Below are 12,997 nucleotides of genomic sequence, written 5' to 3' on the forward strand. Positions count from 1 at the left end.
TATAAATATAAATAATTTATCATGGCTTTCGTAGGTAGCCCATGAGCAATCAAGTTTTTATTAAACAACGTGATTTGTGCAATCCTGTATCAAGCGGCCGGATCATCGATACTTGTTCTAACTGATTCCGGTCATTTTTATTGAAAATAAAAAATATAGAAAATAAAAAATATTGAATTAAAAAATTTTGAAATTTTCGTATAAATAAAAAAATAATCTTAGCCCTAGCCTTAACCCCTAAACCAATTTTTTATTTATACTAAAATTTCGACGTTTTTTAATTGGATATTTTTTATTTTCTATATTTTTTATTTTTGATAAAAATGAGGGTTACCATTCTAACTTGCTCAGTACGAATTCCGTCGAATGAGGTAAACAAGTTTGTGCATGTTTGTCTTATTCCTGTCGGTGCGTGCTGTATTTTAATCTTATATAAGAGCGCGCAATACTTCTTTTATTTTCATTAGCGTTTTTGCACGCAATCGTTAGAAAGTTTTTTAAGCTCGATACTTTACTCACGTATTTGTAAAGACAAAACCATGTCGGAAGCAAAAAAGAAGAGACGGCAATACAGTGCGGAATATATTAAATACGGATTTGTTGAAAATCCCACAAATCCATCTTCGCCTATGTGCCTTCTTTGTCAAAAAACATTTTCGAATGAAGCGATGAAGCCTTCTAGGCTACAAGATCATTTGAATAAAATGCATCCAGATAAGAAAGAAAAAAATGTGGCCTATTTTCAAGACCTGGAAAAGAAGTACATAGCTCAGCCAACTGTATCAAAACTTTTTTCAGCGGCTTCTAAGCAAGACGATGACGGACTTCGAGCCTCGTACAATATCTCTTTGTTAATTGCTCAAACAGGCAAACCACACACTATTGGAGAAGAGTTAATTTTACCGGCAATAAAAGAAGTAATAACTACTGTGCTCCATAAACCAGCGGTAGATATTATTCGAAAAATTCCTTTGAGCAATAGTTCTGTGCAAAGACGAATTGATGAAATGGCTGAAAATATTGAAGACTCATTGTGCAATCATCTGAAGACTAGTCAATTCTCAATTCAGTTGGATGAGTCCACTTTACCAACTAATGAAGCACTATTGTTGTCATACGTGAGGTTTATTAAAGATGAGAAAATATGTCAAGAACTATTATTTGCTAGAAATTTAGAGACAGATACAACCGGAGAAACCATATTTAATACACTGGAAAAGTTTTGTGATGAGAAAGAAATTCCCTTGAAGAATATTATATCAGCTGCTACGGATGGCGCTCCGGCTATGACAGGGCGTCACAAAGGCTTCATAGCGTACTTAAAAAATGAAATTCCAGATGTGCTCGCTGTTCATTGCGTCATTCATCGACAACATTTGGTTGCGAGAAATTTGAGTGAACGGCTGTTTCAATCACTGCAACATGTCATCAAAGCAGTCAATAAAATCCGAAAGAGCTCTTTAAATGACAGGTTATTTAATCAGCTTTGTGTTGTTAATGATGAAGATTTCAACCGATTGCTGTTTTACACAGAAGTGCGTTGGCTATCAAGAGGTACTTGTCTGACTCGATTTTATAATCTGTTTGACTCTGTGATAGAGTTCTTGGAAAACAAAGGCACAGAATTGCGCAACAACCTCATCACATCAAAGAATGATATTGCGTACTTGACAGACCTGTATAAATTGTTTAATGATATCAATCTCCAACTTCAAGGTGACGACTTGAACTTGATTAAAACAAAAAATATCGTTGCTGCTTTCGTAGCCAAACTGCTCTTACACAAGAAAAACATCGGCAGACGTGAGTTTCACAATTTCCCTAATTTATCAGCAGTACCCTTCATCAACGACGACTTGCTTGTTTACTGCCAACATTTGGAGAACCTCCACAGTGATTTCAAAGAACGGTTCCAGGACATTTTAAAATTGGAAATACCGGACTGGGTGTTGGATCCTTTTTCAAATGTCAACACAGCAGGATCATCCCAGCTTGAGGAAGAACTTATAGAACTGACAACGAACGAGGAAATAAAAATCTAATTCAAAAATGGCTACCAAGAATATTGGCTACAAAAGCCAATCCCACAATTGTACCCTGGATTGTGGTCGATTGTTCAACGATTTTTGGTAGCATTCCCATCGTCATATTTGTGTGAACGTGGATTTAGTGCTGTGGCAACGCTGCTAACTAAAAAGAGGAATCGTTTGCATGTTACCGAACGCGGTGACTTACGGCTGTTTTTGAGTAAATTCGGACCTGATATTAACAAACTTGTTAAAAATCATCAGATTCATCCTTCACATTAGATAAGTTTTAAAATTTTAATTGAAATGTTTGTGTTAATTTGAATAAAAGTCTTTCTAAATATTATAAAGTTGCGTTTTTATTGCTCCCATTAGTTAGAAAGTCTGAAAAGTTTCAACTCAGAAACAGGATAAGACACATATGGCACGCTATAATTAAAGTAATGAATGCGTTTGTGAGTTTTAAGATGTGGTAAAGTTTAAAATTTTGGGGGGCGCTAGAAAATAATTGATTCTCAAAGTGGGCGGTAGACAAAATAAGTTTGAGAACCTCTGCTTTAGATGCTCCATTGTTTACATATTATAGTTTAGTGTTTCATTCTTCTCAACACTATTGCTGTTCTGCCAATATATGTAGTATTTATATTGTGTGTGTGTATTAAATATTTTCCTTGGTGACTGTAACTGTGTAGTCTTCTCTTCAAAATCATGCATCCATCCATTTTCCAACCCGCTGAATCCGACAACAGGGTCACGGGGGTCTGCTGGAGCCAATCTCAGCCAACACAGGGCACAAGGCAGGAACCAATCCCGGGCAGGGTGCCAACCCACCGCAGGATACACACAAACACACCCACACACCAAGCACACACTAGGGGCAATTTAGAATCACCAATCCACCTAACCTGCATATCTTTGGACTGTGGGAGGAAACCGGAGTGCCCGGAGGAAACTCGCGCAAACACGGGGACTATGTCCCACCAAAATTGTTTTGATGTGTTTATTCTGAAAACAAACCAGAAGACGATACCAGAGACACATTAAAGCATATCCAAAAATGTTGGAGGCACTCGCTTTTGCGCTTGTACTGCACATCCATCTCTCTTTGCAAAAACCAACAGTAGTCACCCATCGTGCTCGGAGTGAATTTTTCCCGATATCAGTTTTCCATCACCTTTATATCTTGATGAAATCGTTCTCCATGCTCATCTCTGACATCGCTTAGATTTGGTGGAAAAAAATCGAGATGAGAAAGTAAAAAATGCATTTTCAGTGACATTCTGGCTCCCGTAAGCTAATATACTTTCAGCATATTCTCCACAAGCTTAGTATAATTCTCTGCTCTGTGACTGTCAAGAAAATTCTGGACACCTGCACGAATGAGGGTGCTGATTCAGTTGGCTTCAGTTTCCTTTTAAACTCATTGTCAAGCATCAGTTCATCTACAGTATTTCATTGCCAACAAAAACACTTTCCTTAATTTTGGCTTCACTTTTCTGGAGACCAAACTTATTTCTTAAATGCTGAAACGCATCGCCTTTACTGTCCAGTCACCCTAGTTGTCCAAGACCTGGAACATCATAACTAAAAAATGGGACGTGCTGGACGAAAATGGTTTTCAGATTTGGAGTCAGCAAGTGAAATTTGTTAAAGTACAGGTGAAAGAATCCCAGTTGCAATATGCTTGTTGACCAGTGATATCTACAACTTTATAACGGAGTGGTAGCTCTAAGGTTAGGGATCTACACTGGCAATCGGAAGGTTGCCGGTTCGAATCCCATAAATGCCAAAAAGGGACTCTGCTCTGTTGGGCCCTTAAGCAAGGCCCTTAACCTGCAATTGCTGAGCGCTTTGAGTAATGAGAAAAGCGCTATATAAATGCAAAGAATTATTATTATTAAGAAAAAGATCACTGTAACTTGTTTTTTTTTTGAGACATAGATGAGTGGTGATCACTATACATCTGCTGAGGAAAGGTAAAAGCAATCCATGTTTTCTTCAAAATTTTAAGGGAAGAAATTGTACATTTAGTAAATGATTTTTTAAGTATGAATTTAAAAATAAAGAATTTGGGGCTAATAAATATTTATTATATCGCATTTCTTAGTGTGATAGTATAAACTCTCATTAAAATTCAATTGTTAAGTTTCAGGAGCTCTGAGCCCTTTTCACAAAGATAAGCAATAGAAGATTTTAATGAATCTTTAATCAAGCATTGAGAAAAGAAAACAGTGAAATAATGAATTTTGTTGAAAACAACAAAGCAAAATGATTTACTTTAATTGGGGTTACCTCCTTATAATTAAATACAAATAAAATTAACTGTTTCAGAACACACTGTATGTACAATGTGTGCTTATTTCAAACCAAATGTTTCAGTATTTACACTACATGCATTTTCAAAAACTACTGTTTGATCATTGCCTAAAATATGGGTTTACTGTTAAGTATTTATTTGGAACAAAATGGCTTTTAACCCAATTTTACTAGAACTTTATAATTTGTGCAAAATATTAAGAGCCCCGTCCAGGTATTGTTCCTGTTCTACCTTGCACCCTATGGTTGATGGTATTATTAAAAAAAAATAAAAGAAATAGTATTTATATATATAGTGACAACTCTATGGGGGTGTACCAGCCACCCATCCTGACACAGACAGACGCTAGAGGCACACTTTCAAAAGCACACTTATTTTATTTTGTTTCTTCACTTGTGGGCACATCTTCCCCATTCCCACAAGTACAAAACACAGTCTCCGCACAAGCACAATCACAACCCAATCCTTTACTTTTCTTTTTCTCCTCCACTCCTCCTTGCCAAACTTTGTCTCCCTCCTCCTGACTCTGACTCCCAGAGTGGTGGCTGCTGGCTCCTTTTATAGCACACACAGAAGTGCTCCAGGTGTTTGATGACCTATTTCCAGCAGCACTTCTGGGGGTGGCAGAAGAGCTGCTTTCCAGGGCTCAGCAGCAGATGCAGCACCCCCTGGCGGCGCCCATGGATCCCAACAGGGCAGCACCAAACTCCAACTCCCATGAAGCCCTGCAGGAGTCCTAGGCACCACTGCAACCCAGGAAGGCTGTCATCTAGCGTTCCAGGGGAGATACTGTCCTGACCAGGCTTGCTCCCCCAGTCCTCCCAGAGAAGAAGACCCAGCCGTCCATGACAATACATATATATACTGTATGTATATATATATATATATATATATATATATATATATATATAGTATGTGTGTACAAGCAGTAGCACACAACATTGCCCAAGTAAGTAATTTCAAGGCAGGTTTATTTAACTTCTCTAAATTGTGTTTTTTTTTTAAAAAAAATCTAAAAGTTTTGTGTTCTAAAGTAGTTTAGTAGAAAATTCTAGTCTCATCTAGTGGAATTGTATAAAGGACAAATCCACACAGACACACACACACACACATTGAGCTTTATTTCAGATTTATTTATGGTGGTGCGGTGGTAGTGCTGCTAACTTACTATAAGGAAACCAGGGTTCATGTCCTGGGATCTCTATGTGTGAAATTGGCATGTTCTTCCCATGTCTGCGTGGGTTTTCTCCAGGTGCTCTAGTTTCCTCTCACAGTTCAAAGACATGCAGGTTAGGTGTATTGGTGATGCTAAACTGGCTGTTGTTTATGGTGTTTGTGTGCTTACCCAGTGATGGACTGCCACTATGTCCAGGAGGTTGCTTGTGCCTTGTTCTGTATACTGCTGGGTTAGGCTCCAGCTCCCTGTGACTCTGCACAGCATTAAGCAGGCCTGGAAAATGGTATGGAGTAAAAAAAATATATATAGTGTAATGTGTCTACCTAGGCAATGCAAAAAAGAGAAAAATATAACTTTTTTACGTATCTGCTTTTCAAGGGGAGATAAACAGAAAAGAAAGAATGGCAGTAACTCTCTTGTTTAGCAGATAAGAGGGCAAGAAGACACTTTCAGTAGCGTTTCAACCCTGCTTCAGCGGTTCAATGCGGCAGGGTGCTGTATGGTGCCACGGAGGCCTACGTGACTTCATATGCTGCCTGGGCCCTTGCCAGTTGCTTGTCGCCACCTGCCCCTGAAGTAAAAGAGGTGTAAAGCATTTAGTTTACTGCAGAAAGTAAATGGGAACCCAGAGGTTAATATAATCATAGGAGGAGAGGTATTAACTTACCTTAGATATAGAATCAAGAGAGTTTGAGCTTCATTTCAGTGCGTGTATACATATGTGTGTACCCGCGAGGCTGCCAGTATTTTAATAGAGGCCTTGCAAAGGTGGCTGCAACGTAACATAAGAACATGCTCATGTCACTTGCAATTGTTTAGAGGGTGATGTTGTGTTCTAGGACTGCAGGGGTCGTCTTGACCGAGTCATGGTAAGTGTTTGGTGAGGCTCAATCATAACAGAACATCAAGCATAATGGCTTGTGCATTATTTTTGTATATATTTTCTTTTTGTATGTATAGATATAAATATGTCCTAGTAATAGTATAGTTTTGGTGGAGGTATTTATATGAATTGGGTTTGTGGTGCATTTTTTGTCTTTTTGTACAGTGGAACCTCTAGATACGAGTTTAATTCGTTCCAGAACTGAGCTTGTATAGCGAATTTCTCGTATCTAGAACAAACTTCCCCATTGAAAATAATGGAAATCCAGTTAATCCGTTCTGCGCCCCAAATATATTAACATAAAAATCAATTTTCCTAACAAATAACACTGATAAATTATATATACTGTAGTCTACCTTTAATAAATAACACTGGTAAATAATATAACTGATTATTAAAAGAATCAAAACAGGTGTCCAAAGTGCAGTAGAGCATTCAATAAATCTTTAAATAAATAATCCTTAAAACAGTTGTGAAGTGGAGGTTTAAAATACACAAGAATAACAATCCTTTAACACGAGGTTAAAACGTCAAAAGGATGCCGTCTTTAAAAAACAGATGACAATCCCCGGTGCTTCTTCTCTGTTAGCGTCTCACCTGCGGGCTCTGCAACAGGCGAGACACTCTTAATGCAGCTGACCTTCTCTACACCGTCCTGCTTCAGCTGTTTGGCTCGCCTGTTCAGCTACACGCGAGCCTGCACTCACTCGCCTGCCTGCCTCCCCCCACCCCCCCCCTCTCTCTCTCTCTCTCTCTCTCTCTCTCTCTCTCTCTCTCTCTCTCTCTCTCCTCTCTTTTCTTTTACTTTTTCTCCCCCTTAACCGGCTCGTGCTTCTCTATATATGCGGGGAGGACATGGCAGCTGCAGCCCATCAGCCACAGGAACAATCATGGATGTGGGCAGTTTCCCACCTGTGCACTTAAGTGAGAAACACAGACACCGCAGATCGCGGCTCGCAACTGCTACCACGCCCCCTTGCTAAGCCGCGAGCTATACCCACAGCCTGGCTCGTGGCTCGTTACGCGAGCCAATGCTCGTATTTAGATCTGAATTTTTCGCTCATACTTTCCTCGTATTTTGAATTTCTCGTATACAGAGGTGATCGTATCTCGAGGTTCCACTGTATATACACTATTTTTCTCTTTATAAATATTTTTTGTGGATTGTATAATTCAAAGCACTGTGCTTTTGTGTAGTACCTTCCTGACTGCATTTTATTTAGGAAGACTGTGCATACATTTTTATGCATATGCATTTATTGTTTTTGTTTCTTTTTCATTTGGGGACTTGCCATTCTATTGTACAGTTTCACTTTATTTTGAGAAAGTGCTACTTTGTGTTTTGTGGGTCAGTTGTGGTGAGGATTGTGTAAAAAAGCCCACTTTTGTTTTTACAATAGAACCTTTTTGTGTCTGTGTCTCCCTGTCTAACATCTCTCATTTCTGATCACGATCAGTACCAAACTACAAGTCACCCAATGTGTAATCTGGTGCCATCTTTCCCACTATGCAGAGTGTCACATATAGATATATAAATATATGTATTTTATATTGATACTACAAAATGAACCATAACAGTACTGTCTGAGATCACTCCATAACAGACAATAATTGTGGAAAAACCAGTGTAAACTGCATTGCACTGTCACCTACAGTATATTAGCAGGGTAGTTTTTATATTATAGCCTCACCCCTTAATTTTCATTTATAACAGCTTCTAGTCATACCATTTGAATATTGATGGGAAATAAGTTAATTTGGGTTTTTGTGTGGCTAAACTACCATCATGGATTCTAAAGCTCTCTTTCCTTAATTTATACTTTTTGAGGATTACACAAACCTTAAAATTTGGGGTAAGCATGGTTAACCTGGAAGCACATGTGAAGAAACTGTATTTTTAAGGCTACTTATTGTAACATAGTAGAATATTACAATTACAAAATTTGTGTGAAAAACATTATTTTTTCACATGGCCCTATTGTCCATGTTGTATTTTAGTTTGTAATTTGCATCTTTCTAGATTATCTGTTGCATTCTACAAATCTTCACAACAGATACCATGAAAATCTAGAACTGACTGGTACAACTAGCCCTTACTATACATCAATAAAATGTACCCAAAAATGTGACTAAGAAATGGCACCTATTGTGGGTAATTTTTTCTCAATGCCGAAAACAATAATGAGCTATGAACTGTCAAACTAATACAAAATAGATTACAGTAATCCCTCCTCCATCGTGGGGGTTGCGTTCCAGAGCCACCCGTGAAATAAGAAAATCCGCGAAGTAGAAACCATATGTTTATGTGGTTATTTTTATATTGTCATGCTTGGGTCACAGATTTGCGCAGAAACACAGGAGATGTAGAGATACAGGAACGATATTCAAACACTGCAAACAAACATTTGTCTCTTTTTCAAAAGTTTAAACTGTGCTCCATGACAAGACAGAGATGACAGTTCCGTCTCACAATTAAAAGAATGCAAACATATCTTCCTCTTCAAAGGAGTGCGCGTCAGGAGCACAGAATGTCAGAAAGACAGAGGAAAGCAAACAAATCAATAGGGTTTTAAGTATGCAAAGCACCGCGGCACAAAGCTGTTGAAGGCAGCAGCTCACACCCCCTCCGTCAGGAGCAGACAAAGAGAGAGAGAGATAAAAACAAACAAGCAAAAATCAATATGTGCCCTTCGAGCTTTTAAGTATGCGAAGCACCATGCAGCATGTCGCTTCAGGAAGCAGCTGCACAGAAGGTAGCAACGTGAAGATAATCTTTCAGCATTTTTAGACGAGCGTCCGTATCGTCTAGGTGTGCGAACAGCCCCCCTGCTCAATCCCCCTACGTCAGGATCAGGGAAAGTCAGCGCAAGAGAGAGAGAGAGAAAAGTAAGTTGGGTTTCTTCTCAGCCATCTGCCAATAGCGTCCCTTGTATGAAATCAACTGGGCAAACCAACTAAGGAAGCATGTACCAGAAATTAAAAGACCCATTGTCCGCAGAAATCCACGAACCAGCAAAAAATCTGCGATATATATTTAAATATGCTTACATATAAAATCCGCGATAGAGTGAAGCCGCGAAAGGCGAAGCGCGATATAGCGAGGGATCACTGTACATAAACAAACAAACACACTAATGCCGAGCTGACACACAATTTCTGATGGTGTGCACATCGCAGGGATGTCTTTTTGCTTGTTCCCACCTCAAACACTCAGCATTGTACATCCATCCATCCATCCATTTTCCATTCCGCTGAATCCGAACACAGGGTTACGGGGGTCTGCTGGAGCCAATCCCAGCCAACACAGGGCACAAGACAGGAACCAATCCCGGGCAGGGTGCCAACCCACCGCAGGACACACACAAACACACCCACACACCAAGCACACACTAGGGCCAATTTAGAATCGCCAGTCCACCTAACCGGCATGTCTTTGGACTGTGGGAGGAAACCGGAGCGCCCGGAGGAAACCCACGCAGACACGGGGAGAACATGCAAACTCCACACACAGAGGATACGGGAAGCGGACCCAGGTCCCCAGGTCTCCCAACTGCGAGGCAGCAGCGCTAGCATTGTACATATGGAATATAAATAAAGTATCTATTTACAACATAAAAAATGCTGAAAGCTTGGATCTTTTTTACTCAATGGAGTGGTTTATGTAGTGTCTCTTATTTTTACAATGCTAAAATCAATTTTGAGAATGCCTACTATTCCTCAAACCCGGTCACTACAGAAGTCAAATTACTGACATATACTTCATATGTTATTATACTCTTCTTTTTTTATTTGCTTAAAATATATACAATTGCAGTTAATAAAATTTACTTGTATTTGTTTGGCTATGTAAACACCTTTTGGAATCATTAGAGATGCAGTTATTATATTATATGTTAGAGGCGCATGCACATTAAGCCTTGTCACACACCCTTGCATTTCAGTTAAACATTTTAACACATTGAATATGTTTTTAAAGGTAGAATCCAATTTTAAACTCTACATGGAAGGCAAATCATTTTTATTCTTCACAACTATAATTCATTTTGAAATTATATGTGAGTTGGTGATCTTCTTATAGTGTATCTACTAATCTTAATGCAACCATAAAGGTTTTGATTTAAGAGGAGCAATATGAAACAAAAAGGATAGAAAATTAACATTTTAATGATGTGGAAAATTTGTTTCGTGTATGTTTATGTTTGACTTCATAGGTTAATGGGTGTTTTATAGGGTCATTATTGTCATGTGAAAAGAGTCAATTGAAATTGTTACTTGTCTATGCTAATCACATTGGTTCTCTCAAGCACCATGATAAGTGTGTACAAGTTACCTTACCTGAAAACGTTTGTCTTCTTTACCTTAAATAACTACCTTCTCTTGACACTTGTCTTCTGTACCTAAAAAATTCAGATCACCTTTGCTATAAAATTTACTGACTATCTTATGTAGTGAAAACTCTTCGTTGAAAGTTTGTTTGTCAATATGTAAAGTAAAACTAATAATTTAGTTATTCAGACGGATGGTTTTAAATATATAATTATAATTGCAATCAAAATTAGTATTTTTTTCCTTTCATTTTTGACTGGGAAGAAAGGTAATTTTATGTCCTTGTGCCCATAAAGACAGGATGAAGATTCTCTTTAATCACATAATGGTCCAAGAAAGAAAAACTTCTCATGGGACTGGTGCCTTAGTGCCTGCGGAATCAGTTTTCCTATTAGACAGCTACTGATAATAATAAAATGATGGTAAGATCACATTGTCATTCTCCACGGTCTGCTGCATTTATCTTAGCCAGCAGTTCCTGAGGTGAGATGCTGCTAGATTTTTTGACCTTTTCAAATGATATTCACCGCATTACTGTATTACCTTTTAAAGACGGCCATCCAAGAAAGAAGTCAGTTTTCATAGCAAGATTAGAAATGTTATGCTGGTTTTATTTAAAAAGGATAAACTGTTTGCTGGCTATATCTCATTGAAACTCTTAGTTAGTACTTGGATGCTTGTTCTGGTATCTGGTAAATAAATAATTGTAAATGTAAATCTTTAAACACTTAAACTTTACTTTTGCAATGTTGTATGAATTACAACATTTTTGTTATAAAGATGAATTCATATTCTATAAAGTCATTCTGTAATTTGGGTACTCTGTCAAAATCATGTTATGACGTGCTACTGTGTCTCCCAGTTGTAGTCTATTTGGTAACTGTATTTCTCAAAATTTAACTTACATTAATTTTGTCATCCTTTAGATTCAGTCCAGTGAAATAGCAAGGTATTAAAAGAAACAAATATAAAACAATGGTACTATAGTGTTAGCTTTGACATAAATTGTTAACAAAAAATGATCACGAACAGGGAAAGGAAAAAGAAAGCAACAAATTTATGGAACCAGAAGAATTTAAACATTCATAAAAGACATATGCTTTCTGACATGCTTTCATCGTAGCTAAAATAGCTGGCTGAATGCTATGCTATAAATTATTGTAAACAAGCTTGAGTATATACTCAAGAAACAACTCTTTTTAAATATTAACTATAGTAAAAATAAACAAAATAATGCTGATCATCTCCAATGTTTTATACAGAACTTAACATAAGAAGCTTTTACAGCACAAATTTAAATTTCAAACTGAGGCTTTGTTATAACCTTATCCAAGAGAATTCATTATAATTAGTAAATACCTACATTAATTAATTTATTTGCACTGTGAGCTGAATATTTGTTCAAGAAAACAAAATTTGCAGAATATATTTCAAAAATGTTTTTATTGTTTCTATAGTGAGAAATTAAACACAACACAATAATACTGGTGACTGCAATAAACAGAATGCCTATTATGACATAACATATTTAATATTAGTTTTGTTACCCAAAGTCACCTAGGAAATTTCTTAACGCCTTAGCTATAGTATAGTGCTATTGATTAATTGGATGTATCAAAAGTACTAGGTAATTAACTGAGTAATATTTGTGTGTTTTTTGTTTTTAAATGAGGGGCTAATATTATTAGTTTACTGGAGCACCTTACATTTGAAAATGAGATGTTTAATTGCGTACAAGTAAACTATTCCTGCAGCAAATTCTTACTTTTCCTTGTTGCTGACCTTGTCGGGTTATTCGATAAAAATGGAAAAAAAGCAAGTTAAACCCTATTTTTTTGGGAAAACTAGATTTTATTTCTCAACATAGTCTTCATTCTGGGCTATACATTTGGTCTAGCGAGTTTCCAAATTTTTCATCCTGTTAGAAAAGTAGATTTTCTCAAAGGCTTCAAAATATGCACCGACAGCAGAGATGACTTCCTAATTTGAAAAGAAATTCTTCCCACCGAGCCAAATTTGAAGTTTGGGAGCAGTAAAAAGTTACATGGGGTTGAGTTCAGAGAATATAGTGGATGAGGAATCAATTCAAAGCCTAATTCGTGAAATTTTGCCATTGCAACAGTCTATTTCTGGGATGGCACATTGTCTTGGTGAAAGGGTACCTTTTTGTTTGTCAATCTTTGCCATTTTGTTGCATCTCTTCTTTCATAGTGCCCAATAATGTTGCATAATAGGCTCCTATTATTGTTTTTCCATTTCCCAAGAAG

At 37.5% G+C, this 12,997-nt stretch overlaps 1 pseudogene; it reads left to right on the forward strand.

The window, feature by feature from the left end:
* Nucleotides 1-539: 539 nt before the first annotated feature.
* Nucleotides 540-2,441, forward strand: LOC114657545 (SCAN domain-containing protein 3-like; annotated as a pseudogene).
* Nucleotides 2,442-12,997: the final 10,556 nt, after the last annotated feature.

The sequence above is a fragment of the Erpetoichthys calabaricus genome, chromosome 9 (genome assembly GCF_900747795.2).
Source record: "Erpetoichthys calabaricus chromosome 9, fErpCal1.3, whole genome shotgun sequence".
Taxonomy (NCBI): domain Eukaryota; kingdom Metazoa; phylum Chordata; class Cladistia; order Polypteriformes; family Polypteridae; genus Erpetoichthys; species Erpetoichthys calabaricus.